Here is a 25099-nt window from a genome sequence, read left to right as displayed (position 1 = left end):
ATGGTGGTGTTTCCTTTCTCAATTTATTCGGTTTTTTTTTCTAGAGGAAGGGAAACGACAGGCTGTTAAAACCTGTAAAACCAGTAGTTGGCGAAATTTAGTGATCCTTGAATACTGTAGAAGAATTATCGCAATTGTACAAGTTATTCAAATTTTCGCATGGTGTACGTTTTTCGTGAGAAGGCTAAAAATATACACAGTGTAGTGAACAATGAAATAAGTGCATTACAGCAGATTAATTCACTTCACCACACACATAATCTTTCTTCCCCAGTTCTCTGTTCCGTTGTTGATTACACCTATATAAATTTTCTACATTGTAGTCGATAATTATCTACCACAAGAATCTTAACAGTTTGTATGAATTTTTCTGAATACATGGGTGCAACATGACCTTCCTAACGAAATTTTTGTGCTTTGGCTACATTAACTGTATCAGGGGATTAATATAGATTATACAGTTGAGCATAGGGCCTAGATTTTTTTATGGGAGGGGCACAGGTATGCTGTAAGCGTATGATATATATCATAACACTGGAAATATAATTTGCAGAATTTACGACATATCAAAAACAGTAGATCCAATTTGTGGTCAGATAAAGTAATCGCGGACGGGACTTTCAAATGGATGATATTCAACTTGACATCATCACGCAGTGCACTTTAGGAAGAAGTATAGCATGAAGTCGGACAAGCACAATGTGTAAAAGTAACAGATTGCCTCGTGTTAAGGAAAGTGTATGAGAAGCTTTCTTACAGCGAGAAATTTGCAATATTTTATACGTACACATTCCTAATATGATCATGATAACCATACCTTCTCAAATTACTTCGGCAAAGATTATACGCAAAATGCTCACCCGGCATGTTTTCAAAGCAGGTTCTGATCTGTTTGTCCGAAATATGGAGCGAAGGGTGATTTCGCGGAATGAATTGTGGGGGGAAGTTGTTCGCTAGAATCTCTGTACTTCCACCAGAAAACAAATTAAGGTGATAGCATTTTGTTTTGTGAGATAGTAATAGTTCTACGTTATCTCAATTCATATTGATTGCAGAAACAGATACGCTTGAGAATTCCTTTCCTCAGGCGAAACTTTAATGTATAAAACTGAAATATTTGACCTAAGAATGCTTTCGCTTCGTGTTCATCAGTTGACGTATTTGTCTTGTAACCAAGCCCCGAATTCAATTTCCGGCGTATACTTATTTAAGTGTCACCTTTTCTAGCCCCGATTAATGTATTTATTCTGAACTTTGTTTTCTTTTCTGTAAAAGAATTGCTCGAACATTTTTTGTTCGTTGTAATATGACGCTCTTAGGACTTTTTATAAAACTTGAATCATTCCTTTTTGGATGCACTAATGCAGTATTGTTGTAACCTTCTTCATTCATCTATTGTTTCATTTATTTATCACTGTTAAGCCTTGTTTCCATGTTAATAAAACAATAAAATGCTGACAAATTCAAAAATTATTGTACATGTAGAAATAATTATACACTAAAACGTAACGTTTCCACCTTCTAACAGGGTCTTCTTCAGACAAAGATTCACAATAATTTCCTTCATTTTTCTCTTATATCCTTGGCCTCTTTCCACTTCCTCACTATTCCTCTCTTGTTCCTTCCTATCCTCCTAGCTTTCTCCCATTCTATGTCGTGTCCCATTTCTTTTGTGTGCTTGAATATAGCATTTTTCTCTCTCTTTAGTCTTACATCATCCTTATGTTGCTTCAAACTGTTTTGGTCTTTTTTTGTTTCCCATATGTACACACTATCACATTCCTTGCACTGAACCTCATATATAATTCTTTCCTCTTCTCTTTCATCTTGTTCGCTATCCTTAAAACTCTGCGCCCTCCCTTTCTGTAAAAACTTCTGAGATTATTGTGAATCTTTCTCTGAAGAAGACCCTGTTATAGGGTGGAAACGTTACGTTTTAGTGTATAATTATTTCTACATGTACAATAAATTTTGAATTGGTCAGCATTTGATTGTTTTACCAATTATCTTTCATAAGATTTTATTTTAGGAACTCTCAATTATTTTTGTTCTTCTTTTAGTGTAAAGAACAACTTTTCACATCCATACTAAACCGTGGGCAAAATAACTGGAATCTGAATTTTGTCCTTTAGACTCTTTGATATTAGACGAGAGATAAAATGTCATGAATAGAAGATTTAAAAGCATTACCTGAATTAAATCTGCTTTTAATGTCCTCTTTAATATAATTTTCATTTCTTAATATTACTCCTATCTCTCTGAATTTAGAAACTGATTCAAATGAATTGTTATCTATCATTGTTTTGATTATTACCTGACATTTGGTTTCGACCTGTAAACATGTTTTAGTTTCATATATGCTAACTTCCAAATCTATTTCCCTTCCTACTTTTAGAAGTATTTTAGGATTGCAGAAACATTATTTTGTGGTAGAGATGAGTTCTTTTGTTAGACCTACGAAAGTGAATATCTACTTTGTTTTGTTCAAGATAAATTTATGAATATTTACACAATATTGAAAGAGAAAAAGCAATTTTTATTGTAGATGGGCAGAAGTACCGTGGTATCCTAGCCGAATCAAATCCAGAACTATAGGGTACGGTGTACGTTACAGATTTTGCCATTTGACGTGTGGTAATGTTTGTTCTTTGTACTTGCATGTGATAAATTTTCACAGTAACTACACATTCCTCCCATAGGAGAAGTTTTTAATGTACTCTTCCATGGTAGACCTATTCTACATACTCAAAGTCATTTGCAACAGTGTATGGGGAAAATATTACGGTTCTATACTGATTGCATTTTCAGCTGGCGGCTGGGAAGCAACGAATCAGCGATCAGTTGAATTCTCTTCGACTGAAATCGGGCATTTTCGTGTGACAAGGCACGGAAAGTTCTTGGCGGGACGAAACAAATGAGCGTCGGATACACACCATGTTTCCAAACGTACTGTAAAACGGTGGAGAGAGAGAGAGAGAGTTAATAAGCGCCGGTACTGGATATACGTTGTAGCCTACAATAAGTACACCAAGCCCGGAAGAAATAGTAAACAAGATACCCAAGCAATAAACAAGCTTATAAAAACAACAAAAAATAAATGTTGTAACGAGAGAGCGATAATATCCCCACAGCTTTAACTTCCAAACTGAAGCTGTTGACACTTATCGAAGCACACACCCCTGATTACGATTGGTGGACAGGTCAGCCGCCAGTTGTGCCTGCGATCAGTATAGTAGTATTATTTTATTTTTTCGCAATTTATGTGGACTGGAATCATTCCATTCCATTGTGAGTTGGCCGCGGTGGCTCAGTCGGTAACGCGTCTGACTACCATGCTAAAGGTCCAGGGTTCGATCCCCGGCCGGTTCAAATCCGGGAACTTTTCTAACGTTGGAAGCGGCCCCGGCGCCCACCCAGCGTCGAATAACATGGGTACCTGGGGTAAACCCTGGGGGGTAAAGGCGGTCACCCCCACTCACGACCGGATCAAGAAAGTGTGGGTCGTTACCCCCACACCCCCTATACGCCTTCATGGCGTGGTGCTAAGCACATGGGAACACTTTACCTTTTTTTACGTGAAGCATCTTGAATTGTACAAAAATCGTCGTTAAAATTCCAATATCGTATGACAGACAGACAAAGAGAGTGTAATATACAGAGTGATTCAAAAGTCCCAGGACACCCTTTTTTACTCTGAAACGGATGCGGTAATGGCAGTTCGAACTTCACCTGGGTACATCGGGATAACAGGCCCATGTGCGAGGGTGCTTCCGGGGCATGGCCGCCATATTGAAGTCCGCCATTTTGGATCGAGGTTTTTTTTTTTCAAATGGCAAGGTGGTCATGTGGTATATCAAAACACATTAGAATTTTCCAAGAAATGCAATGCTGTAATTAGTTTTGTGATAGCTGTAACAGTGAAAAAGTTATTGACACTGAAAGATGGCAACCGTGTGCTGCGGTACCCACCGGTATGTCCTAGAGGACGTGCTCAATGGGGTTTCCATCGTGCCGAACACACTCTTCGAGGCGTGAGATCCAGTATGTGATCAAATAGGCTACCCCCCCCCCAGATGCTCATGCGAGTCCATGCAGAGTGGAACTCACGCCTCGAAGAGTGTGTTCGCCACGATGGGAACCACATCGAGTACATCCTCTTAGACATACCGGTGGGCACCGCAGCACACGGTTGCCATCTTTCAGTGCCAATAACTGTTGTACCGTTACAGTTATCACAAAACTAATTACAGCATTGCATTTCTTGGAAAATTCTAATGTGTTTTTATACCCCACATGGTCATCTTGCCATTTGAAAAAAAATGACCTCGATCCAATATGGCGGACTTCAAGATGGCGGCCCATGCCTCAGAAGCACCCTGACACAAGGGCCCCTTACCCCGATGTATCCACCCAGGTGAAGTTGGATCTGCCATTATCTCATCCGTATCAGAGAAAAAAATTGTGTCCTGGGACTTTTGAATCACCCTGTGTATCCCTTGCGCTTAATTTCTATTGTGTTTCCAGCTTGAGTAGCCTAGTTAAACTATGTATATATGCCCAGTACGCATGTTACTGAGGCTTCCACCTTTCAAACTGCACTCGTGACGTCATTCCGTATCTTGTGTGGGCTCGACCGTCGCATATTGCCCACTGCAACAGCTATAAGACAATTCGAGGAGACAGTGATGCAACTTCAAGACCAGACAAACCGTTCGAATCCTTGAAGCCTAACCTTGCTGATGAAGGTCCGTCATGCAAAAACCGCAAGGAAGAATAGTTACGTAGGATTGGCGCAGGTATCGCCAAATAAGCTGCACGGACAATTTTCATGTCTTCATTTGGCATTGCTTATAATTCCACAACGATTCATCTGCGAATAGCGTGGTGTGAGTGGTAGAGCGCATTGAATGCTGGACTCGCTATCTTGCCTCTGACTGTCCCAGTTTCAAATCCTGGATTGGACCTCATTGTCAGTGTTCCTTTATGAATTTCATGTAATGATTATTTATCCTCATCGTCGCGACCAGTAGCAGAAAAGGCGAATAGGGTGTTCTGTAAGCAGCGATCGCATTGAATGCTCACGATATTGCCGCCGAGGGTTCGAATCCTGGTCAAGCCTGTATTTTTCGCTGAAACGTCTACATGTGATTATGATGTCACCAGGAGATATGAAAATTCCCAAATAACCTTTTAGCACGTATTATACACATTTCTTTGAACGCTTAAATGTTTCGCAAATCTACAAGGACGTGACATCTTCATTCTTGTTACGGTTCGTCAACATGTTAGTAACGATGAAGCATGTCAGATTCATATTTCTATAAGTGTTAAGCCAGCCGCACACCGGATCCGACGCGACGAGTCACGACGAGTCATTTTGTTGCAAACCGACTCGAGGGAAACTTTAACATGGGGCTCTTAAGAGAACACCGGACGATACAATTGACTCGAGTCACCTCACCTCAGTAGTAGTACTACGACTGTGTACTTTCAAATTACCAGCCATCATTCATAGTATCAAGATATCTGAAAAGGATAATGAACTTACAAACAACAATGCCAGACCGACAGTGGTATATACTGTATACCTACTTTTTGGGCCACCCTGTATATATTTCAAAAACCAAAAATTACTCTAATCAAGCGGATGTATACTTGATATTTATAGATAATCGTAATTGCATTGGTAATCCATTAGTTGCAGTTGTGAAACTGTACATTCAGGATAAAATTCAGTTTTTCGAGGATTCGTAGCGTCAAAATGAAAAATGTCATTTTAAGAAAATTCGTTTCCCGATACCATCGTTGCATATTTATCTGCGAGGTGCGCGGACACTATTAATAAATAATATAATTAGTAATAAAAGAGTTGTGATTCACGAATGTATGTGTATTCACTTCATGTCCAGGTCTGCTACTCATGTCATGTTTTCTTGAGTTAAATTTACACCTTAAGAGTCACAGTTACGATTAGCTCATGAAGGAAGATCAACTTAGAGCAACTAAAATTCAAAGAGTATATTTTTAACTCTTGCAGTGTCCAACATTGTTTCGTCTTTTTTCTGCAACACCTTCCTGGTTGCGCAGTAAGGTAGCAGTCCTTACGGCCAATGATCCCTTTCTGCATTAAGGCCCAAGGACACAGGCCCTTACCTAAATTTAATCCGGTGCAGTATTCTTTAAGCCTACTCTTGCAACAGTGACGTAAACGTTTATATCCGGCGGAGTAATACACTGTCAACAATGCCTAGTTGCATTTGGAGCCTTACACTAATTCCATGAAACCCAAGTGAACGTTGTGAAAGATAACTTCGAATGCAGAAAACGTACTGTGCAGTAGCGAAGACCTTTTTTTGCCCTTGCACATAAAAAAAAGTTTTGAGAAAATAGTGCCGCGGGCGAGTTACAGAAATGATAAAGAACAAACCGCTCATCCTAAGCTTTTCTTTAGTTCCCCACCCCTTCCCCGCACATATCCCACCCACCGTCTTGATAGGTACAAGTGCCAAGTATTTCTCCATCTTAACCTCATGACGTCTATTTTTAGCGTATTCTACGACAACTACGGGCCAACATTTCAACCTGAAATCGCCATTTTGGCAGTTTTTTCTACAGCGCGATTGTAGACCAATACCAAACCACAGTGTGTTTCTGCTCTCTCCTCTTCTTCTTCCTGCTTCACCTGAATGGATCACGATGGGCGTGACGTCATGAATGGAATGAAACATCTTGTGGCGTTGTCTCAGGATAATGTTAGTTGTTCTTCCGAGAGAATTTTTGGCAACGTTCTGAAAAGGGGGGGAGAAAGGAGGACATGCCACCGGCTTCCAGGGTAGACACGAAGCGCGAAGAGTAACTGAGATTAATTTTCCGTTTCACCAAATGCTTCAGTCACTCCCCCATTGATACTTTGTTACTAGTTTTTTTTTACCTGTATGAAAATCGACAAACTGGGTTATATTTTATGTTTATCAGTACACGGCCCGGGACAACCTTATGGCCAAGGCGTAGGGGCGGGGTCGGAGATGGGAGTGGCTGGTCATGGCCCCTCGAAAATCAGGCTGGCCAACCTTTCGGCTCGTCTTGTATCAGTAGGATACAGGGAACTATATTTATCGGTGCATTGGCACATAAAAATGAACTTAACAACTCTAGTTAAATACAACCATACTTTTTCGAATGGGGGGGGGGGGCGTTACGTATACTTTTTTTTAGTAATCTGCTCTCATTTTGTTATATTTTCCTGCCTTTGACGTTCTTTTTTTTTAGGAATACTAAGCGAAAGGATGGGATTACGCCCCCACTAACCCCCTCCCCCCCTTCGCACGCCACTACACACACACATATGCTGCATGGTATAATTGCAACCCTAATTAAGGTGATATATTATACAATGTTTGTGTCTGTAGCAAAATATGTTTACGCTATATTCTGTCCCGGGAATATCTGGAGCAAGGTCGAACATAACCGTAGAGAAGGGGAGAAAGCGAGTGAGTGGGGCGAAGCGGGAAATAACTCATCTTTAGTCGCTTTTCCCCTTCCACACATTCCCGTTCTCTCTTGTGTGCCGGGACAGAGTGTAGCAGCCAACGTAAATATCCATAGACTTGACTTGATAAATAAAATAACTCGCAAATGAACTCAGTCTTTGATGTGAAGAAAGTTTAGAAAGGGGTAGACTTCTGTCATTTTTCAGTTTCCTGATGTTTTTTTAAGTGTGATTTCAGTGGCGGATTGACTGTTAGCAATCTGAGGTTGAGTGCATAGCGTTTTGGCGGGCTGTCACCATTCCACTGCTTTGTTGATTAAATATGTATTTTTACGAGTAGTTTTAAACATGAGGATCGTTCCTATGTTGATTAAAGATTCATTGTAAATACAATGTATTATTTGTGAGGGTAGTCGCACCCCTTCTCTTAATTAGCCCATGTGTTTGATGTTATGAAATGATCAAAAGTACAGCGCCTTGAATAACGTAGTGTGGAAAACGACCCAAGAAACTGGTTCCCTAGACGTATGAGAAACATAGATGGCAGTGCGATCAATGTCGGTGCTAATTTTCTTATGAAAGTAATGCGGCTTTGTTAGTTTTTGGAATATATTATGTAGATTTGTTTGTCTTGAAAGGCGGTACGTGAATTTATGGAAACAGTTATATTTGTGGAGAGATTTGCAGTCACGAAATGACATTAATTTGGAAAGAAAAGTAAAATAAAATTAATAAATAAATAGCATGCGTAACACAAGAAGAAACATCGCAATGTGATTCCGGACGTCAGGTGTTGGATTGTGTACTAGAGTTTTATTTTTCTATGTTATTAGGATATAAATAGTATCCTGAGAGATATTTCATACCGAGGCGACAAACCACAAGTGTCGCTTGGAAGCGAGCAGTCCGTAATCAATGCAGCCTTTCGAACCGTAGGGACACAAGCTCTGACTGCACCGTTTTCTCAAGCGACACGTGACAAACGATATGAGGATTTCACACCAAAGCGACACAGGTCCTTCGGTCCAAGGCAACTTTCACACCGAAGCGACACATGTTGCTTGGAAACGAGCCAATCAAGAGCAACATTTCACATCGTAGCGGCATGACGGGAAGCACAGGACAGTGTTCGGTTGCTGAAATCCTCAAGCGACAAGTGTCGCGTGCCCCTTGTCGCTTTGGTGCGCAATCTCCCTAAAGCAAGACACTCATTGCATCGCGCATGCGCGAACAACAAACCATGGCAACATGTTGCAAGCTATTGAGGAAATGGCCCAGTTTGAGCGACGCACAAGCGACAAAGCGACACGTGTGACTTATCGTGTCGCCTAGATCTGTTGTAATGTGCGGTTTTTCGTGTCGCCTATCTGTTGTTCGCACAATTAGCAGCGAACGCTTGCCAATAGACTGAAGACACCATGTCGCTTGTCACTTAGTTGGGAACTTCCCCTGTAGCGCGTCGCTTCGGTCTGAGCACCCTTCCTTTAAGGAGCTTTCCGACCGAAGTAACAAGTAGCACGCGAATACGCCATATGAACGTGTCGTTTGCTGTTTGGACCCTCATGTGCAATGAATGCTATTTTACAGTCTGGAAGTGTGTGTCACTAGTGTGACAGTATGAACATCCCGTGTCGCTTGTCCCATTGGTTTGAAAGTTTCCTTACACTCATGTCAATGGCACTAAGAAAGTTTTGTGGGGTTCCCCTTGTCGTTTCATGGAATCATCATTATCATCATCGCCGCGATTAGTTTAAAGCGGAAGAAAAGAGACAGTAAATATCCAAAATACAAATGCTTCGGTGTGCATATCTTTAAAAGAAATGATGATGATGATAATAATAATAATGAACCTAATTCATACACAAAAATTTAGTTGCCAAGAGCATTCCACGCGTATTTTTTCTCCCGTATTATTAACGAAAGTATGACGATAACAGGACGTGGTCGACTGTCTAGAATGTTCGTTAATATCTTCGCGACCACTGTACCAAATATCATAGCAATTATCACATTCATAGAAATGCTTCATGTAAAAGAATCAGACGTTGCAGCGAAAACTCCATTTACAGTAGAGCGTCGATTATCCGAACGTCGGTCAACCGAACGACCGCTTAACCGAACTGTGTACTCGCTCACTTTCAGATATCTGTAATGAAAAAAGTACGTGACTTAGCTGCTCGTAAGCGTGTAGGCTTGCTTAGACAGACCAAAATAAAGGATTTTTTTAAACGTTAATTTTGTGTACTGTGTGTATTGTTCATGCAAAATGCGTATGTAATATGTACATATTTTTGTTTAATAAACTGTACCACATACTATATATTCCTACTAAAGTTGCCTTTGTACGTTACTTTGTAATACATACTTAAAGAGATGCCTGTTTTTATGAATAAATTTACTGTGCAGTACTTCTTTTTGGCAAATAAACATGTACAGTTCGATTATCCGAACAAACCAGTTTTCCGAACACCCATGTCCCCCAATTACTTCGGATAATCGACGCTCTACTGTACTTCCATTATAAGCAGACGAATACCAAGCACCGGGTTCAACACCAGTGCCTCTAGCGGATCATTTTCGAGTGGAACCAGCCAGAGCGCGCAGAACTGTGCCGTTTTCCACACTACGTTATTCAAGGCGCTGTATCAAAAGTAATATTAAAATTCACGTTGCTGTTCAGTTGTTCCACGTCCCGAAGTAGTAAACGAGAGCAACGCCGGTTAGTTCTACTGCAAAATTGGCTCCAAACCAACGAGGCGGAAGTTCTAGTGATTGAAGCTGTTTCCCGCCGAAAGCAAATCGGATTCGTGTCGTGGAATGAACCACGTGATCTCTCTGTGCTACTGAAGGCAAGAAATATGTTTGTGAGGATACGTCGGCTACGTACCGTAAGGCAAGTGTTGGTTTCAGTCCAAGATGCATCCGGGGTTTTTTAAGCTTGCTGGTTTTATCCAAGAAATTTCCACTCGTACTTATTCTTGGGTAGTGCCTTTTCTATCTCTTTCGGTTTCAACCGCCAGTCAGAATGATCTTCAAGTCCGAAGCTATATTCATGTAGGTAGTTAAATGTACAGTGGGATGCACAAATATTACTCAACAAATTGAGTATGGCTATTTTAATTTATTTTTCTTGCGTTTTTAACATTTTATCATTCCCTAAACCCTAGCTTACCCGTGCTGTACAAGAAACATACTAACCTGAGGGGATACCTCAGAGGTCCACACTTTTTTATCACTAAAATTCAAGAAACCATTTTGTTATTTAATCACTGCTTTCTTTGTTGATTATATATGTGTAGTGATACATTAATTATAATAGTTACAAAAATTACCATCATTAATAAAAATGAGTCTTGCACACATATTTGATCATTCACTAAACCCCGACAAAACATATTAATCTCGCATCAATGCTTTTTCTTGTTTATATCCGTTCAGTTATGTAGTAATTAAAATAATTACAAAAAATACCACGATTAACAACCAATTGTACGCTATTTCAGACATTAGTCATGTCGGAACACACATCCCGAGGCCCACCACATGAATTTTGTCCCTAATTACGTTACCTTTAGTTTTTTTAACAAAAGTAATACAGAAATATTGGGAACAATATAATTTATCATTTTTATAAAAACGTTAAATAATAAACAAAAAATGAGGTGGTGGTCTGACCCCCCCCCTCCCTCCCTCGGGTAAGCTGGGGTTTTCACCAATTTGTTTGGCGTTTTGTTACAATTCTTGAAGATCTCATTCCATAAAAGAAGGAGAATAAACATGGTGATGTACAGTTTGCTTCGTGCATACCTGCATGTTTGTAGGGCTCACCAAAGGGCATCTGGGTTTACCATTACGTCATCTTAGAAGACCAATCCCAGAGGCTACAATGCTTTTGGTGAACTGTTTAAGTGTCCCAGGAGAGAGGTATGATCGATCAACTTGGTGTATAGATTGTCCAACGAAAAGAATAGACTGTTGCTTCAAATGGGCTTTTACTTTCCCTACATCCTCCCTCTTTTTAAATATTGTTTTCACTACCGAGCGCAAAGGTGAACACACACTTGCTTTTCTTTCGAATGTAAAACGCTATTCTGGAACTGGTTAAGCTTTCAGACCAGCAAAATTTCCTTCCAGCAGCGCGTGTTTTAAATTTTGTTTGTGCAGGGGTACGTGAATGGAGGGGAACGGCGAGCCCAGCGTTGTCGACTGCTTTCCACCACACACCCTCAGCCAGTACCGCGGTAGACAAAATTTCACGGAAGGAGAGGGTGACTGACCGTTGGTTTCGACGAGGAATGACTGTGGCGGATCTGTGCGTTGGGTTGTGTTGTGTTGCGCTGTAAAAAACCGTAGGTTTTAATAGTGAAATATGAGCGAAAGTAGTGTAAAGAAGAGAAGGCGTGGTGAGGTTCTCAGAAGTAAAGAAAGGCAAATAGTAATGAATATTTTTGTTTATTTAAAACAGAAAAATCCGGATCGCAGTGTAAGTTGGTTAGCCAGCGAGACGGCGAAAGCAACTGGAGTTTCTCTGGCTACTGTCTATAAAATTCGGGGCGAGGTTTCTCAAGGTCCTCTTGAAACACCAGGTAAGAAACGACCCAGGAAAAGATCGCCAATGACAAGTAGAAATGTAAAATATAATGATTTTGTCAGAAGTGCTGGGCGACGTAAAGTTCACGAATTCTTTTTTAAAAACAAACCCCCAACACTTAATTCTGTTCTTGTTGCTGTTAATCCTGACGCCACATTACCGAATTTTAAAAGACCAACGTTTCATGTCTTTCTCAAAGAACTTGGCTTTTCGTATGAGAAAATCCATGTTAATGGAAAGAGAAGATTTAATTTCTCTTCGCCATAAATATTTAAGAGAGATTAGGAAGTTTAGGTGTGAAAATAGAAATATTGTTTACACTGATGAATCCTGGGTGAACACCGGAACCTCAGTCAATTATGAATGGAAAGACAAGACAATTACAACTGCAAAACAAGCGTTTCTGGCAGGTCTTTCCACTGGTTTAAAAAAATCCAAAATCTCGCGAAGCGCGATACGCTTTAGTGCATGCGGGTAACGAACGCGGTTTTCTGCAAAACGCCCAACTTGTGTTTCAGTGCAAAAAGAATACAGCAGATGTTCACGATGAAATGGATGGAGAAACGTATGAGATGTATTTTCGGGAACAGTTGCTCGCCAGTCTCCCTCCGGGATCTGTTATTGTTGTTGACAATGCCTCTTATCATAGCCGCAAGCAAGAGCCAATGCCGACAACCTCGTGGAAGAAGAAAGATTTAAGAGAATGGTTGAAATCTCATGGCATACGTTATGATGACGACATGTTAGGGAGAGATCTTCTGGAACTTACAAATATTCATAAAATTAAGTACGATAAGTATAAGATCGATGAGATGGCAAAACAGATGGGGCATACGGTGCTTCGTTTGCCCCCATATCATTGCGAACTGAACACGATTGAACTTGTGTGGTCACAGGTTAAGCATTATGTGCGGTGTAACAACACTACATTCAAAACTAAAGACATTGAAAATTTAATCACTGAATCATTTAAGACAGTAACAGTTGAAAACTGGCAAAATTACGTAAAACATGTCATGGACATAGAGAAAGAAATGTGGAATGCAGATGAATTGCAGGATGACGTTGATCAGATAATAATCCACTTGGGTGAAGATTCCAGCGAGAGTGATGATCTGACAGAAGAAAATGATTCTGGTGATGATTCTGCAATGGAAGGAATTAACACCCTGGAGTGACATGTGAGAGAAAAGTAAGTTCATCAAGAATTATTCTTTCAGTTTATGTAATTTTGTGAATTTGTTTCTTGTTTTTAATAATAGCTCACCGTGAACCTATTTCTTCAATTTGTACGTACCCGCGATTCAAGCGCCACGCACGTTTGTTTGGTCTTGTACTTTCACTGCCAGCAGGTCCGTTACTCGCCCCTGCGGCAAGCGGCAACGCTGTTCTCATATACCCAACAGTCTATTCTTTTCGCTGGACAACCAATAGTTGCCGATTGGCAAGTGTCGGACATCACTCTCTGCTGCGGGACGTTTGGGCGGAGCAGTTTTCATTAGCTTTTCTCGTATCGTAAGGCAAACGCATGCCTCACTAGCGCCATCCAGCGGTTGGACGACATCGTAAAACAAGGATATGTGCAACTAATAGACCTGCCTGACAAGGTCATTCGATTAGTCCATGGCCTACGCGTAACTTATGAAATGTTTCAATAAATTCATTCAATTTACGTGTCAAGATGTTTTATTTGCTACATATTGTGCACTGGGCCGTATTACTGTCCATGTATTGGGATTGAGTTTTCTTCCCAAATAAAGAAGGAAGTTTATTGTCTTGGATTTCGGCAGAGCAAAGACAATTGTGGCGCGAAGTGATAGGCTTTCGACCTCCCTACCAAAGTTAGAGTTCCGTCCTGGGCGTGGATGTTCTTTGAGTGTACCTTCATCAATTGCATGTAATTATCACTCAGCCTCATTGCTGCGTTACAAATACGTTACTTTTCTACCTTATTAGGTTAATGCGGACGATGAAGATGAATGACGAATTAGAGCATGTCTTTCTCAGGATTCGAACTATTATGGTTTCTGATTTCGTGGTGCATTACGCTAACCAGACTTTTATAGGGAGGGAGTGAGTGATGGCTAGCTGAAATTTATGAGAACAAATGCAAGTAATACCGAGAATTCATGAGTGGATTAACACTCAATAGGCTATTCATTGACCTCCGTGGCGGACTGGTTAGCGCAACGCGCTACAAGCCAGGGGTTCAGGTTTCGGATCCCAGCCTGAGCATGGATGTTCTTTCTGAGTATCCTTTCATCAATTTCATCAATCAATGGGTACCTGGGGGCAACCCTAGGGGGAGTAAAGGCGACCAGAGCGTGGTGCTGATCACTTCACGTCCAAAATGGCCGAGATCGAGAATGTGTGAGGCCCTACCTCCATATCCCCTAAATGTGCCTTCATGGCACGGTGCTATATGCATGGGGAATTTTACCTTTTTTACCTTACCATCACTCATCCTCATCTTCGCGATTAACCAAAGGTGGCAGAAAAGCGAAGTAAAATAAATGAAATCAATCAAATGATCAATGGGCTATTCATAAGTATATCTAATGCTACTGCATAATTTATTGTCTATATTTCAGGTAGTATCATAGAGCGGCTCTGGGGTTCACTCGGCCGGGGGAGATGGGTAGAGGTTTCCGTCACTTCACAAATGAGCAGTATGTTGCAGTGTGCATAGGACAGCTTTACCTTGTACAGTGGGAGCTTTGAGTATTACCGTGCAAATCGTCCATCACCATGTTCGTGCATTTTATTTGACCCAATAAGAGCTTCAAGAATTAAAAGAAAACTCAAAACTAGCTGTTGTCAACTTCTGCACCAACATACATAAAAAATCATCGCTTAAAGTCACATAGGATGCAAGAGAAAAATTAATGAATATAGTCATGGACAATTTGCGCAGTAATACTCATGAATTCCACTGTACCTGTATCTTCTTTGAACCTTCCTGACAAGTGTACCCCCTTTTGGAGGGGTGGGTGTCCGCGAAGCACAGATTAAGAACCGCTGTACACAGCATGTTAAGTTATGACTCGTGTATCATGTGGCATAACAGTGGAAGAGGCTGTGTTTCCCATCTAGGCAAGTTGTTGCTTGAGTTTTCTTTTATGTGAAAGATAATGCTTTTACTGTTTTCGTCTCATTTTGTTGATGGTGTGCAGTTCTTTTTTCGGATAAGGTGAAGCGAGAGAGATGACATCACAGCTTCAACAGAATGACGTCACTGGCAGGAGTGGAGGTATAGACACTTGCTTTGAACTGCTTCGCAAATGCAGATCTTGTGGTAAAGTTATACCATTCTGACCTTTCGAAACTATAGTTTTTTTTACGTATTGACGCGAAATATTGACTTTTAGATTTCTCCTTGGTGAGTGTGTAAGTAGCACTACGGTGGATGAGGTACAGTGGGATCCACGAGTATTACCGTGCAAATTGTCCATCACCATGTTCGTGCACTTTATTTAACCCAATAAGAGCTTCAAGAATTATAAGACGACTCAAAACAAGCTGTTGACAACTTCTGCACCAGCATACATAAAAATCCGTCGCTTAAAACATTTAGGGTCTAGAAGAAAAATTAATGAAATTAGTCATGGACAATATGCACGATAATACTTATGGATCCCACTGTACAAAGAGCTAAGAAACATGATTTAGCCTTATACACGACTGCTTTTCATAAATACTATAGATCACAGAAAACTCACATTTCAAGGTCACAGAGTATCGATCTTGAGTCATTCTTTGCTGATGGACAAGTTGTCTGATGGGACAATCTTCCACATGGTCCTTTCCTATTTCTTTGGTACCAGTTTACCATGGCGATATGTTCGGACATCTTTTTCTGCAATAGATTACTTCTTGGATATCCTTTATTCTCTTCATTGTAGTGATTGCTGTTTGCCTGATGTGGTCTGTTTTGCTGATGTACCCTGTTCTTCTCTCCAGTGGCCTTTGTATGGTTCGTAGCTATTCTTCGTGTGTTTTGGTTGGCTTCCAAGCCTCGCAAGTGAAGGGGGAATGCGACTATTGAATAAATCTGATCGCTATAGAAGACCGAGGCAAAATTCTGTGCCCTTCTCAATTCACAACTGACCCCTTCCCCCATTACTTGGTCGGTATTTTCCAAGAACTCCATTCAACCTCTTTCTTTTTCACTCCAGTTTTCGCTCGTACACAAGGCCGAGTTTCTGCACAGCAAGACTTTCCCTTAACTTCGCTACAAAGTTGTCTTTGGGTTCCCCACTCTTTATCATTCAGGTGCGTTACCCAAGATGGGACGGACACATACAGGTAGGACCATAAAGGATAGTGAACTATCATTGCTTTAGGAGAAGTGACGTCAAAAGTCTGTTGTAGATGGCAGAATATAAGTTCTGTGCTTAAAACCTCAACATTATATTCATTATATTGACACACATCTGCCCTAAAGCGCCCAAACATGGGCATTTATTTGTCCGCGCCAAAATGTTCTTGGTTGATTTCAAAGAACACACATTTCTGTGCAAATGTATGTAGGCTGTGGTAGCCTAGCACACAGTAAAGATCATGCAGTGCAAAATTCTGTTAGAAATATCTTTGAGACAAGGTATAAATGGAAATTTCGTGGGAAATCTTGGTACTGGAGTGAAATTTATAATACTTGTCTTACTTTGGTTCGCGAATTTTCAGCGTCTGCAGCTAACTTACTTTACAAATATGGATAACCAAATGATCCACAGATGTACTGAAATATGTGCATTGGCATCATGACATAATTAAAACTTAGTATGTGTTTATTGAAATTTTGTTGTTTAATCCTAGAGGCTTCTTGCGTTTGTAGCGGGGGCGGGCTATCTTCCCAGTATTGTTATTGCTTTTGAATTATTTTACATGTGTCATGTTAGTGCAAAACATTATTTATATTCGAAGTTGTGGCAGATATAGCCTCTTATTTTATTAAAGTAATTGTAACAACTAGCATATATGAGTGCAGTAAGCAACATTATCACCGTACCGAAATCCCCTTTAGTATAATAGAAAAATGGCTTGAGAACTGGATGACACAATCTGATAAAGGTTATTTTACTTTAGAATCAAAATGTAAAACTGGAAAACGCAGCGATATCGTAGTGACAAATGTTGCCACCTTGTAATCAAGTGTTCCCAGATTTGATTGCCGGTATAGCAGGGCAGGTAATGCTGCAGTTTGAATTAAACAAATCTTCAGTGGCCCTGCGACGCCAGGGGTCCCTCGTATTTGCATTTTTCGGTGCTTTTTGCCTACCTATTTTGAGAGTTTTTACCCCCATCGGTCCTCATCCTGGTTATAAGCCCTTGTACTCCCTCACTTTCCCAATAATGACGTAACTACTGATAGTGTAAATAATATAATACATAGTATCATATTAGAGATGTAACAGTGGTTTTTTTTTTTACGAAAGTTGGGATAATCCTTTAGGTGTATAACGATAAAACATTTTCTTTCTTTAAGCGCTGGACTTTACATCTAAAATAAAATATAATAAAAGGCAAATTATTGGGTGGGCTCGAGCCCCACAGGCCCATATAACTTGGCAGGGCCTCCCCGATGGCGCAGTGGTAGCGTCGTCGCCTTGTAGTCAAGGGGTCCCGGGTTCGATACCCGGTGGAGGCACATGGCACAGTGGTTCGGATCCCACTTTAAACCGTAGGTCCAGTCCCGATTAGCCTTACTGTGCATAAAGTGGACTTAAAACACCAACTCAAACCATATAACTTGGCGCCAGTGGAGAACGTTTATTGAAAATAAAAACTGTTTCTCTCTGTCCATATAAAACAAATACCCTTAACTAATATTGAATGTTAAGGGCAAATAGTACTGTCCCCAAGCCTGCGCCACATCCGTAGGGACAGCGGTGGCGATTAGGGGGGCGTGGGGCAGTTCCCCCACACCCTTTTTGCCCCCGCACTATGGTCTCTTAATATTAACGTTGTCTACGAAGAGAAAGAAGTCCTTCCCCTTCCAGTTTTGGCACCCAATTGCGCCTCTGCGTAGGGAATATCGAGAGAAATGTGGTTGTCTGTTGGGATGAGTGAAAATAAATCACCGTTCAGTATAATACGTCCTTCATGCTTCTCTTCGCAAGTTCCTCCGCAGTACTAGTTCGAAGAAAGCCATTTTTTCTTGTTGCTTGCTAGGGCCTTACCAATGGCCAGTGATCAGAACGCTACATTTTAAAAGTAGCTTCGCTACAGCTACAGCTATTCTTCCAAAATGTAGCTTCGCTACAGCTACAGCTACATTTTCCAAGAAGTAGTTCGCTACGCTACTCCTTTTCGCTACTCGCTACTTCGCTACTTTTCCGCTACTTTTGCATAAAAGAAATTAACAACCACATGGATATTCCAAGAAGACCCTAGTGTGATAGTTGTACTTGCTGGAAAATAGATTCTGTTATTTATTATCATGATTCCAGTCATTCTGTTATTTTGATAGCAGTGTTACTTCAGTTGCTTATTTGCAATATAGTGTTTCAGAATAACGTACCTATGTAAGCGGCAGATCAATTCAAATTTGATATATGAGTATTTCAATTAGGATGATACAAAATTAATGATTGCAACTATACACAAATAAAATTTGGTAGAATTATTTACATTTATATATCAACATATTTTCCTTGAGAATAAATATTGAGTTAAGTCACATAGTGGTTCGAAACCAGTCTCGATTTGCTTATCTGTGCATAAAGTGGACTCCAAATAAAAACTAGGAAAGACGCCTGGAGGATGGGATCCTCCTGCTCCTCCATTCCCCACGCTGCTCATCGTCTTTCATCATTCTTCATCATTCTCACAATTAGCCAAAAGTGTCAGAAAGCGACTCTAGATAAGATTATAGTATACATATAATGGACTAATACCATATATGCAGCACAACTTTTGGGGTAGTCTAATTCAAAACTATAGTATATGTTGGATTGGATTGACTTTTTGTTTTAAGTCCACTTTATGCACAGTAAGGCTAATCGGGACTGGACCTACAGTTTAAAGTGGGATCCGAACCACTATGTGCCTCCACCGGGTATCGAACCCGGGACCCCTTGACTGTAGATAAGATAATTACTAAATAAAACATTGATCTTCATTGTCATGATTAGCAAAGTAACAGAAAATCTAAAGGGAAATATATTGAGAAAACTGATGTGTAAATCCGAGAGTTCTGTTAACATACTGAGCCATTGATTGCTGGCACTATTGCTGTCATTCTAGTGGAAAATGGATCGCTCCTTTTTGCACTGCAAGCTGTGTTGTACGCAGTAATTAATTACATTTTGCTGCCTCTTACACTAGGGATATCCACAATATATGTTCCGGGGTGGCGCAAACGAGGTATTTTTTTTTTTTCAGGGTTGCCACAAATGAGGCATTTCCTCAAGATCTCAAAAAAAGTAGCTGTTAGCTGGAATATATTTATATATGTCAGTTAGTTATCTGGATATTAGAATTATTAAGATACTAATGAAATAAATTACGCGGATACCTATACTGTGATATCAAGATATTTATTATCTACATTATCCATATTTTCATGTAATAGACTTTGTCTTTATAATCCTCCTGCAAAAGTAAGCGTTATTGTCGATTTTTTTAATGCTGTTGCCACATTCAAAATTTACCTCAAAATGCTGAGAAGAAATGTAGCTGTAGCGAAAATTTCGCTACAACTACAGGAATTTTGTAGCTTCGCTACCGCTACAACTACAATCTTCAAAATATAGCGCCGCTACAGCTACAAATTTTGTAGCTAGCTACAGTAGCGCGCTACTTTCGACTACTGGCAATGGCGCAGTGTTAACGTCTTCGCCTTGTAATCAAGGGGTCCAGGGTTCGATATCTGGAGGCACGTGGCCACTTTAAACTGTAGGTACAGTCCCGTTTAGCCTTTCTGTGCATAAAGTGGACTCAAACAACAAGTCTGAACATGCGACAGTTGCTTGTGGAAGTGCAATTTCGCACTGCTGCAGCACAACATGTAATTTTTATTCGGATATTATTCATTTTTTGGGCACGTGATTTTAACGTACATGTTTTAAAGAATCTCCGCACGCTGACGTGTTACAATGGACAATTTCCTACTATATTCGGGAAAACCCATACAAATATCTTGCAAATATTCAAGCGGAAACGACTAAAGAATACGAATTTGAGATTCAGGTGTTACCATTACAGTCCATGGTAAGAGCGAATTGTATGTTTATGCGCATTCGCTTTTCTAAGGTCACCTTGGATCGCTGGTATATGCTGAAGTGCTGAAGGTAGATAAGTACAATTTCTGCACATTACATGCAACACTACCTAATGTTTACCAGTAATTCCGCGTTATCCGCGTGTGGCGTTGCAGTCAGCACGGCGAAGGAAACCAACCAGCCAGCCTCGCCAGACGGTTCAATACGTGTTCGGCGTTCGAGAATGGAGGTTGGCGTGTTCCGTGTCTGTGATATAACGTTACATTTTTAACGTCCGCTTTCGTTAGTTATCAACTGAAAACTGTTCTATGAAGCCACACAAGTATGCTCTTTTGCTTGGCAGCACGTCTAAGAGAACGCTCCACGACTGTCTCTTGTTTTAGTTTGATAGATGGCAGTAGATGTTAACGTCCTAAGCCAACGAGGTCATGACGATCGAGAACAGTGTTTGAGTGTTAGGCTCTCAGAGCTCAATGCAGATTACATGAGTGGGAAGTCTTGATGCAAAACTTGTGGCGATGAATTGTGTGAAGTTGGTGGAAATCGTGTGTTTTCTCAGTGCCTTGGAATCAGATGTTAGTAGTGCTACTTTAACGAAGCTGTCGCTGCAATTGTGAATACAAAAACTGGGTGCAAGACCTTATGCATGTTCGTCGTTGCAAGACTTAACGCTATGCAGGCGTGTTGTGAAGAACCGAAAGGCGAGAAAGGAATTATGTTGTCGGCCTCGCAGCACTCCTGGTTAGCCTTGCGTCCCAGTGTCCGATAGAAATGCTCCTTCCCTAGTAGAAAGTATAGTGAAATTCAAATCCAGTTTTAATCTATTTGTTCCACAGAGTAATCAGCATGTCCAAGAGCCGGTAAGTGGATACCTAAGCTCGATTTGTTTCTGGTTTATTTTAATTACGTTACTCTTTGGCATTAATATTAATAATTGGCATGAATAGGTATATAGTGCAAATGAAAACTATAGCTACTTTACTTACACCACGCATTTAATACATTCAGAACAACCATGTTTGTGACAGTTTCGAATCATTGGGTTTATACAAATACTTCAAATACTTGCTGAAAAAATATTTATTTTGGGCAATTATATCAGAACAAGGTTAATTTGGATCATGTGCAGAAACGTAGGGAGGTTCGGTGGTTTTATGGGTTACCGTGTAGAGAATGCATTTATGCACATGCAAACGTGAGTAGTAGTACGTTATGCTTCTATTGCGTGTGGTATGTGACCTTATGACGAGGCAGTTGAAATGCCTTACACGCAGCGTTTGTCGCATTTTTATTTCGAATACCATCAGAGGAAGACCCGTCTACGACTGTGTGAATGCTGCGAGTTCCTGTGACATTTCTTTAGGTTGACATTACCTCTTGTCAACGTTAATATTTCGAATTTGTACCATTTTATTAACTATATTTGCAGCTGTAAAATAATCACAGAATTTTTTTAATGCAGAAGTGTTGGGTATCGATTATTTTAGCCGAAGACAATGGGTGGGATAAGGGGCTGTTATTTTTTAAGTGGAACCTTTTGTTCCCTTTTCTAGGGAAAAATTAAGGCTTGATGTATGCTGCAAGTATTCTACTTCAATTTGCCTGTTTCCTGGGTAATGATATGGGTAATGATATATTTTTCATGAAACAGATGTGAATGACCTGTTACACACAGGCCAGGTGATGTTATTGGGTGCACTGTAACACACGTTTGAATTTTTATTTTCATTACACACATGACATATACGTTGCATTTTCATTCTGTTTTCTATGTCATTGTCGATTCTTAAGATGTACAGAAGGGGAAATACGTGATATTTTTAGTGTTTGACATATTTATTGCAATGTCTTAGAAATACCATTTTGCATACAAGGGCCTTAATAGGTCTTCAACCAGCAATCTTGAATCAACCTTATTTTCAAATAAATCTGCCTGTCTTAGATTTCTCAGATCATGTGCGATTCTTTTGACATTTATCACATTCCTTGATGCTTATTCTATAATGATAAAAAAGTACAAAAAGACCTGTAAATGTGTGGGTGGGGAAGGGGGTAACTATATCATGTCAATCATTACTGATGCACTGTATATAATAGCCATATTTACACTATATTTCCTTCACAGTATCAGGTTACAGGTATTCATAGTTTTTAATATATTATTTTGTACTCTGGAGAGTCAGTGTAATGTAGGGATATAGTTAATTTAAAAGATGAGTTGTATGGATGCACATATAAAAATACGGTAAATGTTTGATCTAGCACAAACTCATTTCTTCATTTTTACAGAAGAAACTACTTACGGAAAATACTTTCTATAGCATTGTACTAGTGCTTGAAGGTATTTTCTTTCATTGGGAAGCTATTTTAGCAGAAAATTACTTTTTTTACTAACCTAACTATGTGAATGGTTTGTGGGACTATCGTGAATAGTCAGTGTGGCTACATACCCTAAACAGAAAAAATAAACAGTTACACACTTCCACAATGTCCCGCAATGCTATAGAAAGTAATTTCCGTAAGTAGTTTCTTCTGTAAAAATGAAGAAATGTGTATGTGCTAGATCGAACATTTAATGATACTACATATGCTGGCCAAGACAGTCTATATTTCAATAAAGAAAAACAAAACACTACGTGACCTTTCAAACCCCCCCCCCCCTATCAGGACCTTCCCAAACTTGAAACCAAAGAAATTTCTATTGGATGCATATGGTATAAAATTACAGGTACTCGCATCTGTGATCCCAGTGAAAATAATTATTTAAAATATGTTAAGTGCAATACGATAAGTTATTTGTAATTTTCATTTTGTTAATTGACTCAGTGATATAGAACTTCATCTATAAAAAATGAAAATTGCATTTCTTTAGTCAGAACTGAAGAGTACTTTTAGAGCGAATGTAGAATATATAGAGAGTGTCTCCAATTTCGTTAATATTTGGTATACTAACTAAATTTGGCACGAATCTGTTGTTAAAAACTGGGGTCACATCTGGAAATCGTGAAAAATGCTGATGTAAGTTGAGAATTTTTTTAAAAGCTGTATCTCATTGTTTTACGAACAAAATTTTAACTAAGCGTGCCTAACCTTACCGGAAATGGTTCGTGGGGCTATCCGCCAATGTTTCGTGCGGCTACCCGTTCATAATGTACTGATCATAAGGCAAAAATTAGTTAACCTACAAAATATTAACGAAATTCAAGTTATTTTCTTAACCTAACCTTACCGGGAAAAGTTTCGTGGGGACATCAGTTAAACCTTTTCCCAATGAGCACATATTGTAACAAATATAAGTTTTGAAGCAGTAGCTTCCTCACTGCCCAAAGATTACATTTTTCTCGAACACTGTTGCCAAACCTGCCTCTAATCAAAGTCCACATTCCACATGCTCTTCTACCTCGTCGTTCTCACTGACCAAGCAACAACTAATGCTCTGCAAGTAACGAAGCAACAGTGTGGCAACGCTGTAGACAGCCCAACAAATGCCGTACGTCACTTGTTCATATCATCAAACATGGTTGTTATGTTTATGTATGGAGAATGATTGCGGTAATGAAGAACGTAATTTTGCTTGATATATAAACTTAAGTGTACAATTTTTACACGTGACCCCCAAATCTTAACCCCAGATACGTTACCAGGGCTGCATATTTAGTGAGTATAAGGAGTAGAAAAGGAATTTGAGACATTCTCTATATTTTGCAGTCATACCCTACTTTTCATTAAGGAAGACTTTTAAAACCATGTCAACAAATATACACTACTACAGTTAAATGTACCCTAAAGTTGCTCCCACTTAGTCAGGTAACTGTTCTGATTATTTTATGATTTTTTTAAAAATTCTCCTAACAGGAAGACTAATTAATTATTGTAGAATTTTGGCAATCATTGTCACATAAAATTTGAACCTTCCTTAAAGTATTGAGAAATGTTTGGATTTCGAAAAAAGTTATGTTGAAAAAAAAAAAACAACTTAAAAATTACCTTATGCAATCATGCTTCCCATGGACAATGTATTTTCTGTTGACAAGTGACTAAGTATCGTGGACTGCTGGGAATTCATGTAGAAGTAAATCGTAACCTTAGTAGAATGCATTTAGGAACTTTATTTTAATGCTAAGAGAACCAAACCTGGCATGCCTAACTATGAAAGCATATATTGAACAAAATCGTTAATCGTTAAAACTCTGTAGTATGTGTTAACAGAAGTAAATCAAAATCGAACCATGTTAAAATTACATTCGTAGCACAATAAAACAAGAGGAACTTGGGCCCACAGTCAGTCTGCTAGACTAATGGGAATCAGATAACTTGAGAGTTGTTTTTGTGGGTGGAAAGCTATATTTTTTATGTAAATTATACGTAAATGCACACTACACCAGCACCAAGATTTCTGAAACCGAAAAATATGGTAAATACAGGCTTCTACGTGACATAAGCTAGTGACACTGCTTCCATGCCATGGTGGTGGATCTATGGTTCAATCCATATTGTGTATATTTTTATTACTGGGTTTGTCTTAGGGGGAGAAATTGTGGTGGGCTTTGCGTTAACAAGGATTTTCTTAAATGTGCTTTTCGTATTCTTCTCAATATTGAGTTTGGTCATTCTATTGTTTACTTGGAATACATTTGAAATATTTGCTAAGTTACATTTTTCTGTGATTGTTCCAGTCAGGTTGTGTACATATTGTTAGGTTGTGAATTAGTTGAAGTTCGCCAAACCAGTCATGAATCAAAGCAGTTTGAAGTGGAGTTGGCAGTGGCATAATCTTCAAATTTTGCCACCATAATT

The 25099-nt window shown here is 39.6% G+C and overlaps 1 protein-coding gene across 6 annotated transcripts in view; it reads left to right on the top strand.

The window, feature by feature from the left end:
• LOC146004782 (uncharacterized) overlaps positions 1-25099 on the top strand; it is a 336182-nt gene that overhangs the window by 185877 nt on the left and 125206 nt on the right. The window contains exon 1 of one of the 6 annotated variants that reach the window (XM_083143804.1): positions 20494-21162. The exons of the other annotated variants lie outside the window; for them this stretch is intronic. The gene's annotated coding sequence lies outside the window, so the exon portion shown is untranslated. Of the gene's footprint in view, positions 1-20493; positions 21163-25099 lie in introns of those variants that run through there. 6 annotated transcript variants of the gene reach the window in all.

Source organism: Lepisma saccharinum, chromosome 22, assembly GCF_977018435.1.
Source record: "Lepisma saccharinum chromosome 22, izLepSacc3.1, whole genome shotgun sequence".
In the NCBI taxonomy this organism is placed as follows: Eukaryota; Metazoa; Arthropoda; class Insecta; order Zygentoma; family Lepismatidae; genus Lepisma; species Lepisma saccharinum.
Note: the sequence above shows the minus strand (reverse complement) of the source record. Positions and strands in the feature narration are given on the sequence as shown.